Below are 7,304 nucleotides of genomic sequence, written 5' to 3' on the forward strand. Positions count from 1 at the left end.
CTTCCTTTGGCTTGGCGGCTTACCGCAGGAAGTGCTTGAGTAGCTCATAGTCCTTGTAGAGGTGTTTGATGGGATAGGCAGTGGTTGGTGTATGGACTCTCTATGAGCTTGTCAAAGTGGTCGGGCTAGCCCTGCTGGGACTGCTTGCCCATGCGGTCAGGCCGCAACGACCAAAGCTGGGTTAGGCCGGTCATTGCCAATCCTTCTTTTTCTTCTTGCCCTTTTGTGTGGAGGGCCACTCCCCTTGGTCCTCTGTGCTTGGCCTTACCCCTATCCTGACCATCGCTGAAGACTGCCCCAACTACCTCCTCACCGGAGGTGTGGTTCATGGCGATGTCAAGCAGGTCGTGGGTGGTACAGGGGCTTCACACGGTCGAGCTTGTGGATTAGGGACTTGTAGGTTGTCCCTAGAGAGGAATAGCACTGACGACTGTCCGCAGTCAACAACACTAGGAAGGGAGTTGCACTACTTTGAGAACATGCAGATGTAATCCTGCAGGGACTCGTTGGGCTCCTGCTGGTAGCTCTTGAGGTCCTAGGAATTCCCAGGATGGATATACGTCCCCTAGAAATTTCGACGAAGACCCCCTTGAGATCCGCCCAGTCGTAGATGCTGTCGGGTGAAAGGAATTCAAGCCATGCTCGAACATGCTCCCCCACGCTAGATGTGGAGGTACTGGATGATGAAGTAGTCATCATCCACTCCTTCGGCTCAAGTAGGCGAGCTAGAAGTCTTCGAGCCACTATACCGGGGTTTGTCTCCCCGGTGTACCTGGTGATGTTGGTGGGCGGTTGGAAGCGCTGTGGGAACGACACTTTCTGGATGCGGCGACCAAAGATCCATGGCCCTAGGCCATTCGGACTAGGGGCTTCAGGTCGTTCGGATCAGTCCGCCATGCCTGGGGTGTGTGTCCTCACACTCCTCGATGGTTAGGCCAGGGCCCACACCACCTGATCTCACCACCACTTCAATGGACAGTCACCATCATGCTGGGCAGTGGCATTGATTGTTGATGATGCTATGAGTGTCACGGTTCAGCCCAAGTCATTTGCGCATAGGTGGTCGATGTGGAGCGGGCATTCGGTTGGGCTGTGGCGTAGCCGTGGCCTCCTGCTCCATGCCGAATTGACTTTCTATACGGGCCTGTCCCCTCTTACCCCTAACTGACGATTATGTTGCTCTTGCCTTTTTGTAATCTTCTCTTTCCAAAATTCACTACTAATTTTTACTACCTCCTTAGTCACCCTATCCACTCTCATCCTATTTTTGGGTTCCCTTTTAGGGGATGAGGATATTTTGATGATTTCTCCCTCAGTAGGTGGAAAACACGTGGGTGAGTAGAGTCTGTGCTTTGCTTTGGGGGGCAAGGGCAAGAAGCTTCTCGGCCACCCTACTTTGACTTGATTAGCTACTTACTAGTAACTAGGATCATTCAAACAGTCAGTTAGCAATGCGTACTTCTTTCCTAGTTGAGTGGATCTACGTAGCAGAGCCCAATCTTCTACCACAAGCTCTAACCTGACTTGTTGTACTTGATTCACCCACATAAATAGACAAGGGCTTTCATCCCACAAAAGAGAAGTGAGTCCGCATGTTGGCAAATGATTTGGAATTGGAATTGGTTGCGCCGCAGCCTCCTGCTCCACACCTAGCAACTGCTTTGGTGAGTGGATGGAGTGATTCGACTGGTGCGGCCCTAAAAGGTCCTTGTGTGGTTTTGGTAATTGAGTGACAACCTAGGTGGACTAACTGTATTTATGTGAGATACATAGGTGATTAGTCCATAGGTACATGTGTGTGAGCAACATATGCCATGAAGGTGGACATGGCTTAGAGATATTGCAAAGCTCAGACATGTGATGATGAAGGAGCTCATTGCACATGAGACATGACATTAAGTCATGTGATTGAGGTGGAGAAGATCAAGATAAGACTTGGCTTGATGGACTAGTTGCAAGCAGTGAAGGGCAAGTTGGAGGCTTTGGAGCGATGGACCGTGTGGCGGTAAAGCTTCAGCAAGACTTGCCACCGATGTACGAAGGCAACAGTGAAAAGCAAGTAAGTCAAGATCTATGAACCAATATGATCACATAATGATATGAAGTGGATCATATCATTGTTTATCAGTGTTGGTGCACGTGTTGCATCAACAATGGAGGAGATGGAATGGAATGCGCAAGGACATAGGTATAACCTAGGGCATTTCATTTCACCGGTCATAGGTGTGTAGAGAAAGTTTATGACCGGGTTTAGGATAGATGGCCATACTATCAAGAGGGGTAAACTTGTTTGCATATTGGTCATCTAGTGCCACTCGAGTGATCTAACTTTACATCATTGCTAGGAACAAGTGGCGTGGCAAGTTGAGTGGCTAATCCTTTGGAAAATGATTGTGAAAAAGCTAATACACATACACATGGTGATGTACACTTGGTGGTGTTGGCACATTTACGAAGGAGATGAAGTTGGAGTTGATGTGGATCAACTCAGCGATGAAACCAAGGTGAAAGGAGGTCACTGTGAGTGACTGGATGCTAGCCTTGGTAGGATTGGCGTGTCCAGTCAATGGCAGCAGTGAGCATGTGGTCTCAGTCTCATGACCGGACACTGGCATGAAGAGTGACCAGACACTCAAGACCTACGTCCAGTTAGTGCTGACGTACGCTGACATGGTGGCATAAGGAATAGCAGTGACGCATGGCAGTTAGAGAATGATCGAACTTCAGGTGCTGCGTCTGGTCGTGCAGGAGCAGATGCATCCGGTCACTCAACAGAGGCTCGGGGAGCTCTCTAGAAATGACCGAACTCTGGCTAGTCTATGTCTGGTCAATCTGACCGGTGCATCTGGTCGTGTGTGATGTAGGCGGCACTGGAGTTAGGCGTGTGGGCGCAAAACTGATCGGACGTTGGTCTGTGTCCGGTCGTGCTAGACCAGACATGTCCAGTCACGAAATAGAGGCTCGGGGAGCTTTCTAGAAATGACTAGACTCAGGTGTAGCAGCGTTCGGTCATCTTCACTATGCTGCGTCCGGTCCCAATTTAACCATTGGCGCGTGAAGTTACCATTGAGATTGGGCAGCTTTGGTTGAATGCAGAGCGACACGTGGACGGCGTAGCGTGACTGGACGCTGGTAGAGTATGTTCGGTCAATCTGACCGGCGCGTCTAGTTGTCCCAAGTTTTGCCCAGTGAAGGGGTATTGTCTAGTTTAGCCCGTGGGGCTATAAATAGAAGGTGGTCTCAGCCATGGCTAGGGTTGAGTACCTTGGGGGACTTTGTGTCCATGCTTTATAGTGCTTGGTAGCCCTCTAACTCACTCTAGCTTGATCGTGTTTATTCGATTGAGTGAGTGAGCGATTCTAGTGCGATTGCATCATGAGGTTGCATTGAGTGGCACTAGGTGATAGAGTTGCAAGTTGGTGGTGCTTGTTACTCTTGGAGGTTGCCACCTCCTAGATAGCTTGGTGGTGGTCTCCAGTCAAAGCTCGCAAGAAGCTTGTGTGGTGCTCCTAGAGAAGAGCTTTGTGAGGGGCATTGTGCTCGCCCCGTGGGAGCCGTGAAGAGAAACTCTAGTAGAGCGAGACACGAAGGGCGACAAGCTGGTCCTGACCGAGGTCAAGTGCAAGAGCTTAGTGGTAAGCACTCATGTGGGAGAGTGTGACTTGTGGATCACCACTAGCAAGAGGACCGACGGCAACCTTGGAGCTTGTCTCAACAGGGACGTAGCATGTTGGTAAGCATGTGAACCTTAGGAGAAAATCACCAGTGTCAACATTGTTCTTCCCATTAGGTTTGCAATCCCCTTACACAGGCTTGTAATTACTTTTGTATACATTGTGCTTAGTGTAGTTGCTCTTGTAATTAGTTAGCTTGTGTAGCTTACTAGTTACCTTCTTGCTATGTAGCATAGAAGTAGCTCCCTTGTGTGGCTAATTTGGTTTGTGTAACCTTGTTAGTCACATTGCTTAGTTTGTGCTAGCAAAGTATTTGCGCTCTCTAATTTGGCATTGGTTGCCTTGTTATTGAGCATTGCTAGTGAGCTTAGGAGCTTTGTGCTTTTGCTTACTAGAATTGTGTAGGAGCTCCCCGGTGTGCAAAATACTAGTGGCATAGGTTTGTGTGACCTTGCTCCTAGAATTGGATAGGTGAGCTCTAACTAGCCTGACACCTTTATTGTATAATTAGAATCTTTACAAGGTGCTTGTGAACTTCGCTAGAGGGTTGTAGTCTTGGCTAGACCGATTGTTGTAATTCCACATTTGTTTCGGTTAGCCGGCGTGATTAAATTTAGAAACAACTATTCACCCCCCTTCTAGTCGCAATCTTGACCCTATAGACCCTAGGCCCCCGGCTAGGCAAGAGGCCCCATACCGGTGTCATGACATGGAGCTTTCTGCCTGCTGAGTGGTAGTGGTCTCCACCAGCACCCGGAGGTTCCGGTGGATCGCCTGCTCCTAGGGGTCGACAGGCATGGGGAGGCCACATAGATGCATCACCGTAGCAGCGATGTTTTGGCTAGCCCAAGCAAACTGAGGGGGATCATCCCCTCCGTCCAGGATGTTATGTTGGACCTGATGGGCATGACTCCGAGCGCCGCTCGCTGGGTTAAGCATGTGTGGCATAGTGTGCTGTGTCGGGCACGCCGGCGTAGGTGATGGCTGGCTCTGCCGCCTTTGTTGTAACTCCTCGCCGTGCTCCTACGCATGCACCAGGGCCTACACACAGGGGTTCAGAAGGGTGTGAGTCTGTAGAGACTCCACCACCTCTGGTAGCTAGTCCTAGGGGCATCCACCATAGCAGTACTCCTGGGACAAAGGGTGGCCAGGTGCCATGACATCACCGATGCTAGAGCCATCGCTTTCGACCTCATTATCGATGAGGTCTTAGAAGGAGGTGGGGCATAACCTATCATCCCCATGAACTCATACGTGAGAGGGGGCCGACGTCAATATCCTCTAGAGCCCCCATGCACACATGTCCATGGGGGATGTGAAGCCATAGGGGAACCAGTCATATGGCAATCAGTGATGGGACAACGGGGTCCCTCCGGAGAACTAGCAGAAGTTGTTATATAGTGAGTAAAGAATAATATCTATGTTACTCACCAGTGGGGTTTGAGCCCAGCATGGGCTCAAGGCGGAGCGTGAGTGTCTCAACGTTGAGGTCATCGAGCGACCTAGGGCCAGGTGGAGGGCACTCCTCCTCTAGTGGACGCCGAGATGAGCGCCTCCTCAGTGGAGGCAGAGTACGTTGAGCTGGACAGCGATGAAGTCCAGACTTCTGAAGAGGAAGGTCTGGAGCGGCTTGAAGATGGGAGGAACCCACATCCCAATAAGTGGGATCATGGAAAACTCTAGCGAGCCAAAGTGAATCGTATCGCTCGAGCCCACCATGCCAAAGATGGTGGAAAGGTGGGCTATCCGATGACCAAAAAACACACAGCGTCCTCCCGATGGATGATGCCAACTGTCGGTGCGAAATGTGGCCAATAAGTAAATATTTGTAGTTTTGTCGTGTGTTGTGATCGGATGTGGCCTAGCACTCAATGACATAGGATTTATACTAGTTCAGGCAATGGGGCCTATGTCCAGTTGAGGTCGGTTGGAGACATTATTCCTAAGCCTAGGTGCTCGAAGTTTGCTGTAGGGTTACAAACGAGTGAGGAATAAAGTTGGGGTGTAAAAGGCCCGGTCGGACTCTAGTCCGAGTGGAAGAGAGTGACGGGGGCTCAAACATATGCTAAGTGTCAGAGCATGTGCTCTGTGTGCTCGAGCTTGTGAGCTATTGAGACTATTGAGACCGTGTTCGGTAACCTATGTAGCCATTGAGTCATCGAATCATCGAGTCCTCGAGTCCTTAGGTCATTTTTAAGGAGAGAGCGCATCCCCTTTTATAGTTGAAGGGGATGGCCTTACAAGTTAGAGAGAAAGAGAGAGAGTGTATACGGGCGCTGCCTAGTCTTGTTGCCCATGCCATCGGGTATGGGATGGCCGCCATCGCCCACCTTACTATTCATGCTTTGTTGTATCTGGCAGGCTGCACAGTGTTCGCCTGGTACAGCAAACGACGGCGCCCACAATACTGTTTATGCTCTGACGTGTTTGGCAGGCTATACAGTGTTCGCCTAGTACGGCAAACGATGGCGCCCATAATACTGTTTATGCTCTGACGCATTTGGCAGGCTGTAAAGTGTTCGCTTGGTACAACAAATGATGGCACCCACAATACTATTTATGCTCTGACACGTTTGGCAGGCTGTATAGTGTCCGTCTGACATGGCCTAACAGCACCATCGTATAGGTGCACAGGGCATGGTAGGGTACGGTCCTTGGTATTATGGTTGACTTGAGCACCTTACCTTATCTGCTCCGTCTACTCCCCGGGCCCACACCGAGCGGGCGTCCCCAGTCAGTCGTTCCCAGTCGGCCCCGACCATGTCGATTCGGAAAGAGCAGCAAGCAAAGGTCCGGTGTATGCTCGGTTGAAGAAAGGGGGTTGAAGTCGAACTACGGTCCCACCACAACTAGGCCTTTCGGTCAAGGCTCTGACTAGATCTCCTCGCCAGAGGTGTCGATCGGGGACCGGATCGTGGTCTTGGCATGTCATTGTATATCTGGGCCAGCCTAGGCATGTGCATTTCGCTGCGCCGCCTGCTGGGCCGTGTTTTGTAGGGAAGCGGGTCCATTAGGGACCCCGAGTTTATGAACCCGACAATGTGTGACAAAGTGAGAGTGAAGCGTAATTAGCCCCCGCCCTAAGAGCAAGGCTAGTTATATAGCACGCTGCTAGTTGTATGTATATTTACAACCTACCTTTCCACCCATTCATAGTTGGATCATTTATGGCTCACTTGTTTCTCTTTTAAAGTTTCTTGGTTCTTGTGCATAAGCTAGTTGTAAACTTACAACCCGCTTCTCTTCTCTCTCCTGCTCCTCAGCATACAACTCACCTACATCCCTTTACTATACTTGCTCCAATGGGATCCGTTTAGTTTGGTTCATTAATTACTAGTACTAACTATAAGCTAATTTGACTAGGGCTTAATGTTAATGGTTGACTTGATGCTATCCCTTAATCCTTTATGGCACTCGACATGCACTCTACTGCGGTCAGTAGTGTCGTAGAGTGCAACCTTAATAGATTAAAAAGAACATATGGACCGATCGATGAAGTAGATCATGAGATAATATCTACTAGGCGAGTTGCGAGATACAGGCTTCATTCTAATTTAAAAGTTAAAACTAGAATCATTTTAGCTTTTTACTACATCAAACTTATCTAAGAGTCCATTTAGATCTTATATA

This window comes from Miscanthus floridulus, chromosome 5, assembly GCF_019320115.1.
Source record: "Miscanthus floridulus cultivar M001 chromosome 5, ASM1932011v1, whole genome shotgun sequence".
NCBI lineage: Eukaryota > Viridiplantae > Streptophyta > Magnoliopsida > Poales > Poaceae > Miscanthus > Miscanthus floridulus.